Genomic DNA, 21,900 nt, shown 5'->3' on the forward strand with positions numbered 1-21,900 from the left:
CCATATTTACCAATTAAATAATGAGAACAACTACTTAAACATTAAGATATTAAAGCTACAGCATTGAATACCATAATGTAATCTGAGAGAATAATTATGGACAGATACAGAATGAATCCCACACTCACATACCGTTCCAGAGACTGACAGATGCAGAAAGAATCCCATGCTCACATACAGTACTAGAAGTTGCCAGACACAGAGTGAATCCCACACTCAAGTATGGTACCAGAGATGACAGTAACAGAATGTATCCCACACTCACAGAGTATCAGGGACTGACAGTCACAGAATGAATCTCACAATCACACTACTGCAGACTGAGTTACATTTTACATACCAGTTCAAAGATATCATGGTGTCAGATTGAAAGATACAGTATAAATTCCATTAGTGCAGACTGAGCTACATATTAGATATATTAGTAAATACTCATAGAGTATTATACTGAAATAAACAGTACCAATACCATTGGTTCAGATTGAGCTACACATTACATACGAGTCCAAAAACCTCATAAATGATCAGACTGGAAGATACAGTATCAATTCTATTAGCACTGCCTGACCTGTACATTACATACCGGACTGAAAATCCCATACAGTATTAGACAGAAAGATACATTATCAATTCCATCAGTGCAGACTGAGCCACACATTATATAGCAGTCCAAGAATCTCATACCCTATCAGACTCAAAGATACAATATCAATTACATAGCACGTACTGAGCTCCATGTTACTCACCAGTCCAAAAATCACATAGAATATCAGATTGAAAGATTCAGTATCACTTCCATTATTGAAGACTGAGCGACACATCACATTCCTGTCCAAAAATCTAATACAGCGTCAGACAGATAGATACAGTATCAATTCCTTTAGTGCAGGCTGAGCTACATATTACAGACCAGTCCAAAAATCTCATACAATATTAGATTGAGATACAGAATTAATCCCATTATTGCAGACTGAGCTAAACATTACATACCAATCCAATAATTTCACTGTGAACAGATTGAAAGGTACATAATCTCTGAACTCTATTGTGAATGATAAAAATGTAATACTACTCCAAAACTCACACATGTTTGATTCAAGAAAATCGAGAAGTGTGTCCATATTTACAAATTAAACACTAGACAAAGAACTGTATATAATTTAAAATATTAAAGATACAGTTTCAAATCCGATACTGTGAACTGAAATAAAAATACAGAATGAATTCAGACTTGCACATTGTCTCAGAGACTGAATTACAGAATGAATCCCACACTGAGATAATGTAGCAGATAATGGCAGATACAGAATGAATCCCTCACTCACACACAGTACCAGAGACTGACAGATCCAGAATGAATCCCACAGAGCACCAGAGACTGACAGATCCAGAATGAATCACATACTCACACACAGCACCAGAGACTGACAGATCCAGAATGAATCCCACACTCACGCACAGCACCAGAGACCTGCAGATACAGAATGAAACCCACACTCACACACAGTACCTGAGACCTGAAGATACAGAATGAATCCCACACTCACACACAGTACCACAAACTGACAGATACAGAATGAATGCCACAGTCACATTACTGCAGACTGAGTTACACTTTACAGACCAGTCCAAAGATCTCATAGTGGCAGATTGAAAGATAGAGTATCAATTCCATTAGTGCAGACTGAGCTGCATATTACATATGAGTCCAAAAATCACAAATGATCAGACTGGAAGATATAATTTAAATTCTATTAGCACCGCCTGAGCTCAACATTATATATCAGTCCAACGGTTCAAGAAGGCGGCTCACCACCACCTTCTCGAGGGCAATTAGGGATGGGCAATAAATGCCGGCCTTGCCAGCGATGCCCACATCCCGTGAATGAATTTTTAAAAAATCTCATAGAATATTAGACTGAAAGATACAGAATCGATTCAATTAGTGCAGACTGAGCCACACATTATATAGCAGTCCAAGAATCTCATACCCTATCAGACTCAAAGATACAATATCAATTCCATTAGCACAGACTGAGCGACATGTTACTCACCAGTCCTAAAATCTCATACAGTATCACATTGAAAGATTCAGTATCGATTCCATTAGTGCAGACTGAGCTATACATTGCATTCCAGTCCAAAAATGTAATACAGTATCAGACTGATAGATACAATATCAATTCATTTCGTGCAGGCTGAGCTACATACTACATACCAGTCCAAAAATCACATACAGTGTTAGATTCAGATACAGAATTAATCCCATTATTGCAGACTGAACTACACATTACATACCAGTCCAGTAATTTCATCGTGAACAGATTGAAAGGTACATTATCATTCACAATAGAGTGCAGAGATTAAGATGTAATAATAATCCAAAACTCACACATGTTGTTTGATTAAAGAAAATCAAAAAGTGTATCCACATTAACAAATTAAATGCTCGATGAAGAACTGTATATAATTTAAAGTGTTAAAGATAAAGTTTCAATACAATATTGTAAACTGAAATAAGAATACAGAATGAATCCAGACTTGCACATTGTCACAGACATTGAATTACAGAACGAATCCCAAACTGAGATAAAGTGATGTGGAGATGCCGGTGATGGACTGGGGTTGACAATTGTAAACAATTTTACAACACCAAGTTATAGTCCAGCAATTTTATTTTAAATTCACAAGCTTTCGGAGGCTACCTCCTTCCTCAGGTGAACGATGTGGAAAAAAATCCACATCGTTCACCTGAGGAAGGAGGTAGCCTCCGAAAGCTTGTGAATTTAAAATAAAATTGCTGGACTATAACTTGGTGTTGTAAAATTGTTTACAATTGAGATAAAGTAGCAGAGAACGGCAGATACAGAATGTATCCCACACACAGACAGTACCAGAGACTGAAAGGTACAGAATGAATGCATCACTTATATGGAGACTGACAGATACAGAATACACCCCACTCTCGTACACAGTACCAGAGATACAGATACAGAATAAATCGCAGTCTCATATACAGTATCAGAGACTGACCTCTACTGGCGGTAAGCGACAACTGTAATGAGGGAACAGATTCACATTGTCTGTCATGGTGACAGAAACAGGACAATGTGGAATGTGAGGAAAGTTTCTGTCTGTAACGTTTACGCTCGTATTTTTGCACTTTTTGACGATGAAAAATGAAGACAATTGATTCATAGTCAAGTTTTTGTTTCACTCATTCGATAGTTGTGAATTTGCCCCATTATATTTCACTGTACATTGCGCAGTATTTCTCTCTGATTTCTCAGGACACGATTTACATTGCTCCTCTACCCCATTTAGACTCTTATTTTACATGCAGTATGTGGCCTCCTTATTCCCCTTAGCGAAATGCCCCACCTCACACCTTTCTATATTGAAATTCAATGGCCATTTCCACGGCCGTTCTGCAAGTTTATTTTGTCCCAGTCTTCCTCGGTATTGACTGTACCCCTTAAATCAATTACAAGAATTTAACACACTATTATAACTAATGTTTGGTCTAACAAAATGTACTTGCAGCTCGTCTCCATTCCCAGTTTTTCTAAATCCCACCCGTGCAATATAATGTGAAGAATGAGTTTATCTTCTGTCCCTCTCTCATCTGCAAACTTCAATGACCCGGGGTTTGGGGACATCTACTGGCCGGAAGCAGAACTGCAACAGTTCGGAACAAATTGCTGAAACCGGACAATGTGCAGTGTGAGCGTGTTTGTGATTGGTGGCAGGTATTAAATCTGATTTTTTAAACCTGCCCATTAACCTTTAGTGTTTGTTAATGAACAGTAAGCAGAGCCGGAGAGTAAGGATGTGGGGAGTTATACAAAGAGCATCTATTGCAGGCATCAGGTGAGAAGTTTGAAGGACACATTTTAAACAGTGGCTGTTTTGATTTGGTTGAACAGTTGGTCCCATGGGAGAGGGAAATAGAAATCTGATATGTGCAAAGATCCCTGCCCCATCGGGTAGTCCCATTCATTGATCAGTGCAGTGGTTGGGTTGTGCCTGGACGTCACAAAATTGTTTTAAAACAGCCCAACACACCTGGTGTGCAGAAGCTGAGTGCTGCAGCACTGCAGTGGAGTCAGACACTGACACTGTTTGTATCGCTGGTTTTCATTTGTGGATATTACAAAGATTATTAACAGAGAGATTCAATCGATCACTTTTGTATTTTCTACCTCACCTGTTCTTGAATTACAAGAGATACTTTTTCTTCCGACAGGCAAATACTTGAAGAACCCAGAATCAGTGTGATGTTTACTCCACTCGAGGCACAAGGAACAGTGCAGCCAGCTCCTTCTCACACACAGTATGTACATTATCTCACACACAGAGCACAGAGACACAGACAGGTCATCAGTCCCACAGTCTCAGACAGCAGAAATAGTCAGTCCCACACTGATCCCAATCCAACAGTCAAACAGAGCAGGAGAGACAGACGGAATTTCCATATCACAACAACTCTGTACAGCTGACTGGCAGATAAATAATTCCCAGTCCAAAATCACACCCAGTATCAGATTGAAAGGCACTGTGTCAATCTCACATTAGTTCAGCCTTCGCTACAAATTAACTACCAGATAGAACATGGTACCGATTGATAGGTACAGAATCAATCACAATAGTGTACTCCAAGATTCAAATTAAATACCAGCCCACAACTCACACACATTCTGAGTTTAAAGATGCAGTATTCATGACAATATTGTACCCTGAGATACAAATTAGATACCAGTTCAGATGTTACCCATATTTGACTCACATTTTTGTACAAAATCCTCATAGTGTCAGAATGAAATGTACATTTTCAATTCCTTTACTGCAGACTGAGGTACACATTAGATACCAGTCTAAAATTCTCAAACAGTATCAGATTGAAAGACACAGTATCAATCCCATTAGAGCAGACTGAGCAACACATCACATACCAGTCCAAAAATCTCAGTGTCAGGTTGAAAGATACAGTATCAATCCCATTAGTGCAGATTGAGCTACACATTATATACCAGTCCAAAATTCGCATGCAGTATTAGACTGAAAGATATAGTATCGATTTTGTAAGTACAGACTGACCGACACGTTACATACCAGTACACAAATCTCACACAGTATCTGACTGGAAGATACAGTATCAATTCCATTAGTGCAGACTGAGCTACACCTTACAAACCAGTCCAAATATATTGCACAGTGTCAGACTGAAAGGTACAGTATGAATTCCATTAGTGCAGACTGAGCTACACATTATATACCGTCCAAAATTCACATACATCATCATACTGAAACAGACAGTGTGAATCCTATTAGTGTAGACTCAGCTACACATTAGAAACCAGTCCAAAAATCTCTCGCAGTGTCTGACTGAAAGTTAAGAGTGTCAATTCCATTAGTACAGGCTGAACCACACATTACATACCAGTCCAAAAATCTCATACAGTGTCAAATTGAAAGATACAATATCAATTCCATTAGCCCAGACTGAGCTACACAATAAATACCAGTCCAATAATTTCACAGTAAAAGATTGAAATGTAAATTATCTTCACAGAGATTAAGATGTAAACCTACAACAAAACTCACACACGTTGTTTGATTTAAACAAAATCCAAAAGTGTATCCATATTTACAAATTAATGCTAGATGAAAGATTTGCATACATTAATGAATTAAAGATACAGTTTCAAGCAACATACTGTAACCTGAAATAACATTACAGAAGGAATCCAGACTTGCACTTTGCCCAGAGACTGAGTTACAGAATGAATCCCACACTGTGATAAAATATCAGAGACTGCCAGTCACAGAATGAATCCCACACTCATACACATTCCCAGAGATTGACAGATACAGAATGAATCCCACACTCACAGAATGTACTGGAGGCTGATGGATATAGATTGAATATCACACTCATCTTCGGTACCAGAGACCGACAGGCAGAGAATTAATCCCACACTCACATACAGTCTGACATCTACTGGCCATAAGTGAGAACTGTAACAGAGTGGAACAAATTCACATTATCTGTCGTTGTTGCAGATTCAGGACAATGTGCAATGTGAGGAAATAGTTTCTCTCTGTAACTTCTAATCTCGTATTTTTTCATATTTTGTTAGTGAAAAATTAGACAATTGATTCATAATAAAGTATTTGTTTTGCTCAATCGAAAGTTGCCCCATTATATTTCACTCTACATTGCGCAATATTTCTGTCTGATTTCTCAGGACACGATTTATATTAATTCAAATAAACCGAACTGAAACACAAATAAAAACTGAGCGCTAATCTGGAAGTTTCAACGGCGACCGTCAGAAGTGAAAGGGATAAAATATAGAAAAAAATAAAACTGAAAATGCTGGAATGACTCAGCAGGTCCGGCAGCATCTGTGGAGAAGGGAAGCTCGGGTTAACGGTTCAGGACGATGACCCTTCTATAGATCAGAAAGGTTAATCCGACATAATTTAAATAAGGAACGGGAATCAGCAGAGGGAAAAACTTCAGAAAATCAATTAATTTCACTGAATCCGGGCAATTGTGTCCCGTATCCACTGTACAGATCAGGGCACATAATAATACAAAGGATCAGAGTTAAATTCAACGTTATGGGGGAAATAAATTAATTTAAAACATTTTTAATCTAAATTAGACCCGTTTGTATTTTGGAAACACTATCCCTCTGAACATCATCAAATTCGGTTCCAGTCTTGGTGTTTCTGAATTCAGCGTGCTGGGATTCAAACCTTTTGTAATTAACTGCTTGGAAGGCAGCTATACTCACCATTATAGCGCCTTATTTCACCAGGAGGGAGAAATGGAATGTTTCTGTGGAGTTTGGGACCGAATTGCTCCCTTTGGGTTTCTGGCACTACAAACATAGACAATAAATATTTCCCAAACATCAGCCCCTGAACAGACACAACAAGCTGATGGAATTTCTCTTTTATAGATAATAAATAAGAGGATGACAAAAGCGAATAGGAAGAGATTGGGAAGAAGTCACAAAAACAATTAGGGAAGGAAACAGGAACCACGAAATCAAATTATCAAGGAATATCAAAAGAAATAATAAATTGTTCCACAGACACAAAAATAACAAAAGGAAAATGAGAATATCTTGAGGGTCACCCGGGGATTCACAAGATAAACTCACAGGTCACGTGAGCGAAATGGCAGAAATATTGAGGTTTGGGGACATCTACTGGCCGGAAGCAGAACTGCAACAGTTCGGAACAAATTGCTGAAACCGGACAATGTGCAGTGTGAGCGTGATTGTGATTGGTGGCAGGTATTAAATCTGATTGGATCTCTGATGAAACCAATCAGAGAATGAAAGTAAATGTTATGTGTCATCACGCCCAATCGTCCAATCACAATCATTGCCTTCCCCCATCCCTCATTACCATAGGGCTGTGGGGCTGCCTATTTAATCCGAGCTCGGAGCGGATTTGGGTCATTTCTGGGTCTGAAATTGAGTTTGAAAATGCCTGAGGACAAGAAAGCAGCTCCCAAGAAGGGCGCCAAGAAAACCTTGAGTAAAGCACCAGCCAAGGGCGGCAAGAAGCGGAGAAAGTCGAGGAAGGAGAGTTACTCCATCTACGTCTACAAAGTGATGAAGCAGGTTCACCCAGACACCGGCATCTCCTCCAAAGCCATGAGCATCATGAACTCCTTTGTGAACGATATTTTCGAGCGCATCGCTGGTGAGGCTTCCCGCCTGGCCCATTATAATAAACGGCGCACCATCAGCTCCCGGGAGATCCAAACTGCCGTGCGCCTGCTGCTGCCCGGGGAACTGGCCAAGCACGCTGTGTCGGAAGGGACAAAGGCGGTGACCAAGTACACCAGCTCCAAGTAAAACTCCACAATGTACTGAAAAAAAACAACGGCTCTTTTAAGAGCCACCCACAACCTCTCTGAAGGAGCTGCATTTCCTATATATTTACGTAGGATTGTTCTAATACTGTAATATTATTCCAATCTTATTATGAAGTGATACTGTAACTGCCCCGTTGAAATCCCTAACCCATAAACTGATCCGCTCCTTCCCCTTTGCTTCGCTCTTAAAGCGTTACAATTCTGTCTCACTCCCTTCGTGTTTCATTTAACTGTAAGAATCCAGTCTCCGAATGTTTACTAGCTGATGTGAAAATCCTCACATCAACAACAAACCCACCCCTTGCAGAAACACAGCGGAATCGGGGCAGAATGAGAGCTCCGTCCGGGTCCGTCTTTTCACAGAAACACTCCCGGCCCTGTGAGAAGGGACCAATCTATAACGTGTCACTTTTATAAAGACTAAATTGAAATGTGTCCCTTCACGAAATGCTGTGAATGGGGATTTAGTCCCGTTCGGTACAGTTTGAAAGCGATGGTAGAATGAGACATAATTTAAAGCAGGTTTTAAAATAGCGCCAGCGATTGGTGACGGGTAGCGCTGAATAAGACAAGATAAAAAGAACGGGTTTAAAATCTTGTGCTCAGGGCGACATTGATCGAAATCCGGTCCTTTACTACACTGAAATTGGCGGGCTTTTTGAAATTCATCAAATTCCTGGTCTGACCGTTGAGGCCGGCAAATCCCGCCCTCTTCTGATTCCCAGCTATCTGATTGGTTAATGAAATAGGCAAATGAGGTGTATTAAAGAACAACCAATCAGATGATCTTTCTGTCTATAAGAAGGGTAAATACAGAAATCATTCTTTATTCTTTGTCAAAGTGTCTGGAAGAGGAAAAACTGGCGGTAAAGCTCGGGCCAAGGCCAAGTCTCGCTCATCCCGGGCCGGACTGCAGTTCCCTGTGGGCCGTGTTCACAGGCACCTGCGAAAGGGGAACTACGCTGAACGTGTGGGTGCCGGAGCCCCGGTCTATCTGGCTGCTGTGCTCGAGTATCTGACGGCTGAAATCCTCGAGCTGGCCGGCAACGCGGCCCGGGACAACAAGAAGACCCGCATCATCCCCAGACACCTGCAGCTGGCCATCCGCAACGACGAGGAGCTCAACAAGCTGCTGGGACGGGTGACCATCGCTCAGGGCGGGGTGCTGCCTAATATCCAGGCCGTGCTGCTGCCGAAGAAAACCAGCACTGTGAGCTCCAAGAGCAAATAAAGCGGCCAAGATTTAATCTGATAACCCAAAGGCTCTTTTCAGAGCCACCCACTGTATTTATGAAAGGGCTGGTCACTGTCTGTCAAAGGACTTGATTCCGATTCGAGAAACTAACAATAACTTGTTAAACACAAATGATCCATATCGGTCTGTTGCAGTACTCGCTTCCGGACCGCAGGTGTCGCCAACCTCCAATAGATTGAAATTTGCAGTTTGTCTGGTGAATGAGACAAAATACCAGAACCGTCAGAATTGTTAACTGGGTGGGCGGGATGCAGAAATACCAGGGACGCTTGTTATTATTTACCGTCCCATCCTCGGACGAGTCTGCCTCGGTTTGTTATTTTACCCAGATGTATACAACAGATGCTGAATGATAAGTTGTTTATTGTGTCAGCGATGACTGAATAAAGAATGTGTGAAATTTGTGTTTGGATGTGAGTGAGGTATTTATTCTGTCCCTGCCCGTCTGATATCTGTGAAAGGGCTGGTCGCTGTCTGCGGGCTCAGGAATTGATTTCAAAAGGACTTGATTCTGATTCCAGAAACTAACAATAACTTGTTAAAGTTACAACTTGAATAACTTGTTAATGATCCATATCGGTCTGTTGCAGTACTCGCTTCCGGACCGCAGATGTCGCCAACCTCCAATAGATTGAATTTTGCAGTTTGTCTGGTGAATGAGACAAAATACCAGAACCGTCAGAATTGTCAACTGGGCGGGTGGGATAGAGAAATACCAGGGACGCTTAATATTATGGACAGTCCCATTCTCGGACAACACTGTCTGTGTTATTTTATGATGTGGAGATGCCGGTGATGGACTGGGGTTGACAATTGTAAACAATTTTACAACACCAAGTTATAGTCCAGCAATTTTATTTTAAATTCACAAGCTTTCGGAGGCTACCTCCTTCCTCAGGTGAAAGATGTGTTATTTTACGCAGATTTGTACAACAGATGCTGACTGATGTGCTGTTTATTCTTTCAGCGATTACTGAATTAAGGATGTGAGTGAAATTTGTGTTTGGATGTGAGTGAGGTATTGCTCACGTCCCTGCGATTTCAACCCAGGAGATCACAGCTCTTTCCATCGCCGATTTGGTGGCTCTGAAAAGAGCCTTTGTTGCACTTGGTGCTGAAGCCGGGTCGGGTTTAGGCGCGCTCCCCGCGGATGCGGCGGGCCAGCTGGATGTCTTTGGGCATGATGGTGACTCGCTTGGCGTGGATGGCGCACAGGTTGGTGTCCTCAAACAGCCCCACCAGGTAAGCCTCGCTGGCCTCCTGCAGGGCCATGACGGCCGAGCTCTGGAAGCGCAGGTCTGTCTTGAAATCCTGAGCGATCTCTCGCACCAGGCGCTGGAAGGGCAGTTTGCGGATCAGCAGCTCGGTGGATTTCTGGTAGCGGCGGATCTCCCTCAGAGCCACAGTGCCGGGTCTGTAGCGATGAGGCTTCTTCACTCCGCCCGTGGCTGGAGCGCTCTTCCTGGCCGCTTTGGTAGCCAACTGTTTGCGAGGAGCTTTCCCGCCGGTCGATTTACGCGCTGTCTGCTTGGTCCTGGCCATTTTCTGAACAGATCTCAACACAACCTGAGACACAGAGACTGTTAATACGGAGTCACCTCTGGGTCCGCCTTTTATGGAATCTATGGGCTCCGCCCATGGCCTGTGATTGGCTTCAGTCCCACACCCTGTCAGTGAGGGACTGCCCCGGGAATTTGATTGGCAGGTTTGAACCGCGCTCTGTCAGTCAGACCGAGACGGCGGGACGATTTGGGCCCCAATTGGCTGAGCTGAAATTAATCTTCAATTTCAAAAAGCCCGCCAATTTCAGAGCATCAAATAACAGTTTCAAGAAAATCTCATTTCCCTCCAGCAATTTAAGAATCTCTCTCTTTATAATCTCCATTATTTCCTTCTCCTCAGCTCAAATCTCAGGCTGTTTCACATTCCGGTTCATTCTCTGATCTGTCTGTAAACGGGCGGGAATAAAGCCCCGGTCATTGCTTTCCGTAACGGGACAAAGTCCAGCTTCAATTTCAAAAATCCCGCCAGTTCCGGCCCGGTGAACCGCTCCTCAAACAGAAACTTGACATCGAACTGATAATTGAATGAGGGCAGGAAATAAAGACCGAGCAGAGAGAACACAGCGGGAGAGGGAGTGAGGAGGGATTTTACTCTGAGCGGAGAATGTAATGTCTGGGGAAAGATTCTGTATCACCGCCTGTTCATTTATACCGTGAAACCGGGAATTCCGCTCCTTCTCTCGGGATGGCCGAGAACCCCGGCCGTTGTTTCTGATCTCCCTGTATCGAGTGTTGGGGAATCTCCCCATACTAATTAAATATCAGAAACTGATTCCCCATCCCGAGATCTCTCCTCTCCCCGTTCCCAGGTCAGTGCTCTCTCTGTGAGGCGGTGGGTGGCTCTTAGAAGAGCCTTTGTTTTGTGTTCGGTTTGAAAGGGTCGAGTCGTTCAGCCGCCGAATCCATAGAGAGTGCGGCCCTGCCGTTTCAGAGCGTACACCACATCCATGGCAGTGACCGTCTTGCGCTTGGCGTGTTCAGTGTAGGTGACCGCGTCCCTGATCACATTCTCCAGGAAAACCTTCAGCACCCCGCGGGTTTCCTCGTAGATCAGACCCGAGATCCGCTTGACACCGCCACGGCGAGCCAGGCGGCGGATGGCTGGTTTGGTGATCCCCTGGATGTTATCACGAAGCACTTTCCGGTGCCGCTTGGCTCCTCCTTTGCCCAGTCCTTTGCCTCCTTTACCTCTGCCAGACATGATGATTCTTCACTCAAATCGTTGCTGATTGAATAACGAACTTATGCTCGTTCCGTTTTTATGCAGCCTGCCCCGACCGGACTGAAACAGACACAGGGTGAGAGAGGGAGGGGAGGAGACAGAGTGAGATATTAAACAGAGAGGGGAGGAGACAGTCAGAGTGACGGACGGAGCGGAGAGCGGCCTCTGATCTTCCAGCTCCACCTCCAGCTTTCTCCGCCCGCCAATTTCAAACCGTTTATCGATAATTGAACCGAAACACAGCGCTCCGCAAAAACCCTGACAGACTCGGGCTTCATATTCAAGGATTTCCAGAAACCGGGAGCTTTTAAATAAGCCCCGTTACAATTAACAGTCAGTAATATTCCTGCCTAAATACAATCCCTTCTATAACAAGTCAACCCGCCTCCTTCCATTTCAGTCCCAGACCCGATTCGATCTCCCCACACACCCCCTCCCAGACGGGTTCAGCAGTTTACAAACACTTTATTCCAGCTGATTTGGAGAATCTCATGTGTTGGGGTTTGAATTGTGATAGCGGCGGATCTCCGCCAGTTTTACCCTGTCACGGACTCTCGCCCTGAATCTGTGAGAAAAAAATGAACTGGGAATGGAGCCGAACACACGCCAGTTCCAGTGAGGCCCGGCCCGGACATCCCATTCTCTCTATTTTATTTCAGACAGTGGGGGTGGGGCGGGGATAGCGAATATCAGCGAGTCACCAGGATCCTGGGTTTTTTTGAAATGATTTCTATCTGAAATCTGAGCCCGGCCCCGGGACAGGAATCATCTGATTCCGGGATCAGCTCTTTTCTGAGAGACGTGGGTGGCTCTGAGAAGAGCCGTTGGGTTCAGATGGTCACAAGTTGCACTTGATTTTTTACTTCTTTTTGCCCGCTGCTTTCTTCGGCTTTGCTGACTTCGGCTTGGGCTTCGGCTTTTCCACCTTCTTCGCCTTCGCCTTCACTGTCTTGGGGGTCTTGGGCTTCTTCGCCGCCGCTTTCTTCTTAATTGGTGATTTCGCCGCCTTTTTCGTGGTCGATTTCTTGACCGCTGATTTCTTGGCCGTTAATTTCTTGCCGGCTGTTTTGTTGGCCGCTGGTTTCTTTCCGGGAGATTTCTTGGTCACTTGTTTCTTCACCTTCTTTAACACTTTTGCCTGGGTTTCCTTCTTAGCGACTCTGAAGGAGCCCGAGGCGCCCGTGCCCTTGATCTGCACCAGGGAGCCTTTTTCCACATTTCTCTTGATACTTAATTTGATCTGGGACCGGAGCTTCTCCACATCCAGGCCTTTGGTAGCCAGAACCTTCTTTATCGCGGCCAGGGATATCCCCTTGCGATCCTTGCAATCCGCCACAATCTTAACGATCTGTTCTCCCAACGGGGGACCGGTGGACTTGGGTCTGGGAACCGCCTTCTTCTTCTTGGGAGCCTTGGGTGGAGCGGCGGCGGCGGCAGGAGGTGCCGTTTCGGCGGCTGCAGTGTCTGTCATGTCCGGGACTCTGTCGAAAATCTCTCTGACAGTCAGAGCTGGGTCAGAAATGAAACGAGAGACGGCGGCACAGAGCAACTTAAAGGCACAGAGCGGACGGGGCGGAGACATCCTGCTGTCAGCTCCCGGCCCCTCCAGCCTCTCTGTGTTTCTCTCTCCTCTTAAACTCCCCGATTCCAATTCAAATCGGGCACTCCAGAGTCCCAGACTAGCCCCTTCCCATCTCTAACACCGGTATGTTTGCTGTCGAAAAACTTTCACCGGAATTAAAAGCACCAGTTTCGATTTAAACCCGTTTCATTGCTGCACTGATCGCGCTCTCTCACCCGATCGCTGACATGATCTCCGTTTTTCGGCTGAAATCTTGAATTGATCTGAAACTTTAACTTAAATTTCCACTTCGGAGCTCGGCAGTGGAGGAGGGCGATCCTTTGACAGGGATTTTTTTAAATTTTACTCAAAATAGACTTGGAAATCCGGCGATGAGACCGGCCACACAAACACAGTGACATTAATCTAACCCGCCCGCCCCTTTAACACACTCTCTCTGACACAATGTTCACATCTTCACATTCACAGGACAAACTGTTCGCCAGATTGACAATTCCCGGGACAGGCTTTCCTCCCCGCTCGGCCTGTGCTGCAGATTCTCCGGGGTTAGTTGTAGTTTCCCAGCTCAGTAACTGTTAAACACTCTGAGGCCGGCGCTCCTCACAGTGTCTGGTCCCCAGATTCAGGGGCAGGAGCCAATCACAGCTGTGGATGTGATAATCCACATCTGGTTTTACATTATTATATTGATCCACACCGAAATATGTTTGATTAAGATGAAAATACAAATTATCCGCTCTGGGCTCCTCCAATCTCTCTGTGTCTCTCTCTCCTACTAAACTGACTGACAGACAATCGTAACTGGTGTCCTATCCGTCCCGTTCTCAATACCCAGAGACGGCTAGTTACTGAATAAATTCAACATTCATAGGCAGTCCAGTGTCAGACAGTTACAGGCTGTTTCTCTCCAACTTTCCTCACTGGACTGGAGACTGATAAATGCACAATCAGACCGGCGCATACATAATAGAAGGGACAGTGACCGTCTCACCAACAGAACCGGAGGTCTGTTCACAGACACAGAATCAGTCTTTACCTTACAACAGGGTGTTCATATTACGCTCAGTAACAGTATCCTGCTTTCATGTACAGCACTAGAGAGAGAAAGACAGACCGACAGATAAACAGAGAGAGAGACATACACACAGACACAGTATCAGTCTCACACTTCCTATCAGTGTGTCCGTTTCACGCTCAGTAACAGTATCCCACCTTCATGTACAGCACTAGAGATAGAGACACAGAGAGGCACAATATCAGTCTCACATTCCCACCAGTGTGTCCGTTTCACACTCAGAATGGGAAGAACCTGCTATTTAAAATCATTGCTGCTTTCTCCCCCCAAACCAATCGTCAATGTTCCTGGTTTAGTTCCAGTCTCACTCTGTGGTTGGACAGTGAAGAGTGGAAACAGAGCCGGACAGTAAGGATGTGGGGAGTTATACAAAGAGCATCTATTGAAGGCACCAGGTGAGAAGTGTGAAGGATACATTTTAAACAGCGGCTGTTGGGTTTCGGTTGAAAGGTTAGTCCCATGGGAGAGGGGATCAGAAACCTGACCTGAACAAAGGTCCCTGCCCTCTCACACTCACATACAGTTCCACGGACTGAGAAATACAGAATGAATCCCACACTCACACACAGTGCCAGGGAGTGAGAGATACAGAATGAATCCCACACTCACACACAGTGCCAGGGAGTGAGAGATACAGAATGAATCCCACATTCACATACAATATCAGAGAGTGACAGTTACAGAATCAATCCCACGCTCAGACAAAGTATCAGAGAGTGACAGATACAGAATGAAACCCTCAGTCACATACAATACCAGAGACTGACAGATACAGAATCAATCCCACACTCACACATAGTACCAGAGAGTAAGATACAGAATAAATTCGTCACTCACATACAGTATCAGAGAGTGACAGTTACAGAATCAATCCCACGCTCAGACAAAGTACCAGAGAGTGACAGATACAGAATGAAACCCTCAGTCACATACAATACCAGAAACTGACAGATACAGAATCAATTCCACACTCACATACAGTTCCACAGACTGACAGATACTGAATGAATCCCACACACACAGGACCAGAGACTGACAGATTCAGAATTGCTGCTTTACTCGGTCTTCATCCTTTGAATCTGGTGGAGAAATTGAAATAAAGTCAGTGAAACTGCCCCATTTTAATGTTTGTCTCTGTAGAATTTACTGCCCAATAAAGTGAACACGGATCCGGGGTCCGTTCAATTCCCCTTTTGCTTTGCTCTTGCTCTCATTCAGATTTACACCGCCCCCGGTTTTCCCGTTAACCACCACTTTCAGGGCGAAGAATCAGAATTCAGTTCCTTCCTCTTTCTCACTGCGGAGCCAGTCTCTGAAATAATTAATTACTGATGTTAATATCCCGCATATTAGCAGCCCGTTCCCCGCATTGCAACAATCCAGAATGAACGCCTTGGAGAAAAGAACAGGCTCCTTTTCAGGCTTCGTCAATGATTCCGTTTTCAGGACACACGGCTCCTGTTCAGTCCCTGCAACGGAATCAATCGATAACCTGTAATTTGTTACTTTTACAGGTAGAAGTGAAATTTGTCCATATCAGCAATCTATGAATGGGGTTTTATTCCGCAAGTTATGGACAATGTGTTTTTAAACAGCGCTAGGAATCTGGGACGTGTAATACGGAATAACATTATTACAAAGAGATTTTAAGTCTTTGTCTGAAAATGACATGTCTGAGTAATTCACTGATTTCATACACTGAAATTGGCGGCCTTTTTCAAATTTTAAAAAATCGGTCAATTCTGGCCAATAATTTGCTCTGTTTTCGTATTGACGTCTCTCCGATTGGTTAAGGAAATTAGTTTTCAAGCAAAGCAACCAATGAGAAGTAGTCTCAGTTTGGAGCGGGCTTTGAGAGTTGGGCCTGTGGTAATTCCAGGTCCCCAATGACTGAGCTCAAACGGTTCAATTTCACAAACCCTCTCAGTATCAGTGTCAGAAACAACCGTCAGAGGGAAAGTCCATATCACAAACTGGGCCCTTATCACAGCGGTTCAGCTTAACCTGTTCTCCCATGGAAACCCCCGGTCCCACATCACAACATCTGACTGAGAAACAGAACCAAACCAGAGCGAATGGAGTGAAGGAGCATTTAACTGAGGGGGGGGGAATGCAGGTCCGGGTAAACTCACTTGTAACGTTCCCTGGACAATTCAGTGCACTCAATAAGGGAAAATTTCGTCTCAGTAACCGCTGCAGCACGCCGCCGATCCCACGTCATCGTACTGTGTGTTACAGAAAATCCTTAATTATAAAACTATTCCCTAGCCCAACATATCCCCGCACCAGTTTCCAGGTCAGTGCTCTCTCTGTGAGGCGGTGGGTGGCTCTTAGAAGAGCCTTTGTTTTGTGTTCGGTTTGAAAGGGTCGAGTCGTTCAGCCGCCGAATCCATAGAGAGTGCGGCCCTGCCGTTTCAGAGCGTACACCACATCCATGGCAGTGACCGTCTTACGCTTGGCGTGTTCAGTGTAGGTGACCGCATCCCTGATCACATTCTCCAGGAAAACCTTCAGCACCCCGCGGGTTTCCTCGTAGATCAGACCCGAGATCCGCTTGACACCGCCACGGCGAGCCAGGCGGCGGATGGCTGGTTTGGTGATCCCCTGGATGTTATCACGAAGCACTTTCCGGTGCCTCTTGGCTCCTCCTTTGCCCAGTCCTTTGCCTCCTTTACCTCTGCCAGACATGATGATTCTTCACTCAGATCGCTGCTGAATGAAAAACTCTCGCCTTTCTTCTCTATTTATAAAGCCCGCCCCGACCTGGTTGAGAAAGGCACATTATCGGAGAGGCCGGGGAGGAGTGTTTGAATGACAGACAGAGCATGAAGTGCCGGAGGGGAGGAGACTGGCTCAGAATGACGGACAAGCGGACGTGAAACTTCAAGCTCCGCCTCCAGGAATCAGTTACCGTCCTTTATAAAATTTTCAACAGCATCAAATGCGAAATACAAATTCAGACACAATCCTGACAGACTCCGCCTTAATATTCAAGGATTGCTCGAAAAAAAAGGCGGAAAATACAATTTAAATTCAATAAATGAGGCACACTACAGTTCCAATACAATCACGATCATAACAGAATCAATCAGTGCCGCTCCGGGACCGTTGGAAGAGGGAGTTTTAGTTTTCAGATTTGTAGCTGACAGTCGGCGCCCAATAGTTCAATAAACACAAATCGGTGTGGAAGGCACCCGATACCTTTCCGTGCTTGGGTCAGTGTGGGACTGGATAGATTCAGGCACCGGGATGGACAGACCCAGGTCCTGTGTGGGGACCAGCCCTTTCATAGATACAGTGGGTGGCTCTGAAAAGAGCCTTTGGGTTATCAGATTAAATCTTGGCCGCTTTACTTGCTCTTGGAGCTCACAGTGCTGGTTTTCTTCGGCAGCAGCACGGCCTGGATATTAGGCAGCACCCCGCCCTGAGCGATGGTCACCCGTCCCAGCAGCTTGTTGAGCTCCTCGTCGTTGCGGATGGCCAGCTGCAGGTGTCTGGGGATGATGCGGGTCTTCTTGTTGTCGCGGGCCGCGTTGCCGGCCAGCTCGAGGATTTCAGCCGTCAGATACTCGAGCACAGCAGCCAGATAGACCGGGGCTCCGGCACCCACACGTTCAGCGTAGTTCCCCTTTCGCAGGAGCCTGTGAACACGGCCCACAGGGAACTGCAGTCCGGCCCGGGATGAGCGAGACTTGGCCTTGGCCCGAGCTTTACCGCCGGTTTTTCCTCTTCCAGACATTTCCAAAATCTCACAAACACTTTCACAAAGAATGAAGAAATCCTCCCGCACTCGCCCTTCTTATACCTTCTGGAGGAGTACAGTGGGGGCAATTGTGATTGGTCCATCTGTTCTCAATCTCATTGGTTGAACGCACAGACCAATCAGAGAGCTATTTTATTCACCAATCAACAGCCGGCCATGAGAAAAGGCGGAAAATCCCGAAGTGAACCGTTTTTTTCAAATTTGAAAAGCCCGCCAATATATTTGTAACACAAGAAGCGGATTTAGTAAATAATGTCGCCTTAAGACAAAGGTTGAATAATTTCTCTCCTTTTACTCTGTTTTTCCACATTTCCCGTCACAACTTCCAGAATCATTTACAATCCGGTTAAAATCCGGCTTCTTTCACCGTTCGCTTTCAATCCGGCGGGAATAAAGTCCCATTTTGTAACGGGACAGATTCCAGCTCAATCTTTGTAAAAGTAACAAACCACAGATTGTGGATTGATCCCTGTTCACAGGAGCTGCAGCGCGATCGAAACCGGAGCCGAGACTCCTGGTGTAAGAAGTCGAACAGTGAGAGAGCCTTTAGACTATTCTGTACTCGGTGTGAAGTCCCTTTCAGGGCTGCTGTTTTACAAAGGATTGCGGTTCTGAAAGTGATATTCCCGAATAATGAACAAACAAACGTGAAAAGGAGAATGAAATGACTGAAGTCTAATCCACCGCCTTAAAACGGCTGTGAAGGTGCAGATGCGGAGGAAGGGGTGGAAAATGAACGGGAATGAGAGGATCAGGGACACGTTTTTGGTTATTGGGACTCAATAAAAAAGCGACACACAGATTAAACCGGGCTGTGATTATGAGAATCTTCCAGATTTCAAGAGAAACTACAAAAACACAAGAGTTATAGAGAGACAGTTAGTATCAAACTATCGACAGTAAAATGATTCCATACAGGTGTCGGTACAGCGTCTTCAGAGAGACTGTGGGTGGCTCTTAAAAGAGCCTTTGTGTTTATTTTTTTTTCAGTTCATTGTGGAGTTTTACTTGGAGCTGGTGTACTTGGTCACCGCCTTTGTCCCTTCCGACACGGCGTGCTTGGCCAGTTCCCCGGGCAGCAGCAGGCGCACGGCGGTCTGGATCTCCCGGGAGCTGATGGTCGCCCGTTTATTATAATGGGCCAGGCGGGAAGCCTCACCCGCGATGCGCTCGAAAATATCGTTCACAAAGGAGTTCATGATGCTCATGGCCTTGGAGGAGATGCCGGTGTCAGGGTGAACCTGCTTCATCACTTTGTAGACGTAGATGGAATAACTCTCCTTCCTCGACTTTCTCCGCTTCTTGCCGCCCTTGGCTGGTGCTTTACTCAAGGTTTTCTTGGCGCCCTTCTTGGGAGCTGCTTTCTTGTCCTCAGGCATTTTCAAACTCAATTTCAGACCCAGAAATGACCCAAATCCGCTCCGAGCTCGGATTAGATAGGCAGCCCCACAGCCCTATGGTAATGAGGGATGAGGGAAGGCAATGATTGTGATTGGGTCATTGGGAGTGATGCAACGTCACCTTTTCCTTTCACTCTCTGATTGGTTTCTTCAGATATCCAATCAGATTTAATACCTGCCACCAATCACAAACACGCTCACACTGCACATTGTCCGGTTTCAGCAATTTGTTCCGAACTGTTGCAGTTCTGCTTCCGGCCAGTAGATGTCCCCAAACCCCGGGTCATTGAAGTTTACAGATGAGAGAGGGACAGAAGATAAACTCATTCTTCACATTATATTGCACGGGTGGGATTTAGAAAAACTGGGAATGGAGACGAGCTGCAAGTACATTTTGTTAGACCAAACGTTAGTTGTAATGCTGTGTTAAATTCTTGTAATTAGTTTGGGGGGTATTGTCTTTACTGAGGAAGACTGCGACAAAATATAAGACTTTAATAAGCTTGCTCAAAGGCCGTGTAAATGGCCATTTAATTTCCATATAGAAAGGTGTGAGGTGGTGCATTTTGCTGGGGGAATAAGGAGGCCAAATACTGCTTGGAAAATAAGAGTCTAAATGTGGTGGAAGAGCAAAGGGATTGAGGGATACAGATTGACAAATCATTAAAAGTAGCAACACAGGTTGATGAGGCCACAGAAAGCAAACACAGCACTGGGGTTTATTTCTCGTGGAATAGAATTGAAAAGCAAATAAGTTATGTTGAACTGTAATTTAAACTGTCAAACCTTCTGTCAAACTCTTTATTATATTTTCGGTTTCTTGATTTTTTCTGCTGCATCAATGAGAAAAGAATTCCATGATCATTCCCACCACCGACCTTTAGTTAACTGGTCTATAGTTCCCTGGACTTGTTCTGTCTTCTGTTTTAAAATATAAGAATCACATTAACTGTCATCCAGTCCTCTGGGACTATTCCTTTTTGTGATGATTTTTTCTATATATGTAACAGTGCCTCTGCTATCTCTTCCCTTGCTTCATTTAATATGTGCGCGTGCAATCCATCTGGACCAGGAGTTTAACCACCCTTTCGAACTTAAATGTCTTGATATCTTTATTGACCTCTTCCTCTAATATCATGTTCACCCTGTTAATTTCCCGGGTAAATACTGAGGCAAAGTAATAATTCAATATTTCTGGCGTTTTGCTGACGTTACCTGTGAGTTTATCTTGTGAATCCCTTAGCGGCCTTCAAGATATTCTGATTTTCCTTTTATTATTTTTGTGTCTGTAGAATAATTTACTATTTCTTTTTATATTCCTTGATAATTTGATTTCGTGGTTCCTGTTTCCTTCCCTAATTGTTTTTGTGACTTCTTCCTAACCTCTTCCTATTCGCTTTTGTCATCCTCTTATTTAATATCTATAAATGAGAAATTCCATCAGCTTGTTGTGTCTGTTCAGGGGCTGATGTTTGGGAAATATTTATTGTCTATGATTAAAGTGCCAGAAACCCAAAGGGAGCAATTCAGTCCCAAACTCCACAGAAACATTCCATTTCTCCCTCCTTGTAAAATAAGGCGCTATAATGGTGAGTATAGCTGCCTTCCAAGCAGTTAATTCCAACAGGTTTGAATCCCAGCACGCTGAATTCAGAAACACCAAGACTGGAACCGAATTTGATGATGTTCAGGGGGATAGTGTTTCCAAAACACAAACGGGTCTAATTTATATTTAAAAATGTTTTAAATTAATGTATTTCCCCCATAACGTTGAATTTAACTCTGATCCTTTGTATTATTATTCATGCTGATCTGTACAGTGGATGCGGGACACAATTGCCCAGATTCAGTGAAATTAATTGATTTTCTGCAGTATTTTCCTCTGCTGATTCCCGTTCTTTATTTAAATTATGTCGGATTAACCTTTCTGATCTATAGAAGGGTCATAGTCCTGAACAGTTAACACGAGCTTCCCTTCTCCACAGATGCTGCCGGACCTGCTGAGTCTTTCCAGCATTTTCAGTTTTAATTTTTTCTATGTTTTATCCCTTTCACTGCTGACGGTCGTCATTGAAACTTCCAGATTAGCGCTCTGTTTTTATTTGTGTTTCAGTTCGGTTTATTTGAATTAATATAAATCG

General features: G+C 44.3%; 1 long non-coding RNA gene across 2 annotated transcripts in view; it reads left to right on the plus strand.

The window, feature by feature from the left end:
- Positions 1-21,900, plus strand: part of LOC137318421 (uncharacterized) — a 201,505-nt gene that overhangs the window by 133,990 nt on the left and 45,615 nt on the right. The gene's annotated exons all lie outside the window — the stretch shown is intronic.

The sequence above is a fragment of the Heptranchias perlo genome, unplaced genomic scaffold (assembly GCF_035084215.1).
Source record: "Heptranchias perlo isolate sHepPer1 unplaced genomic scaffold, sHepPer1.hap1 HAP1_SCAFFOLD_70, whole genome shotgun sequence".
NCBI lineage: Eukaryota > Metazoa > Chordata > Chondrichthyes > Hexanchiformes > Hexanchidae > Heptranchias > Heptranchias perlo.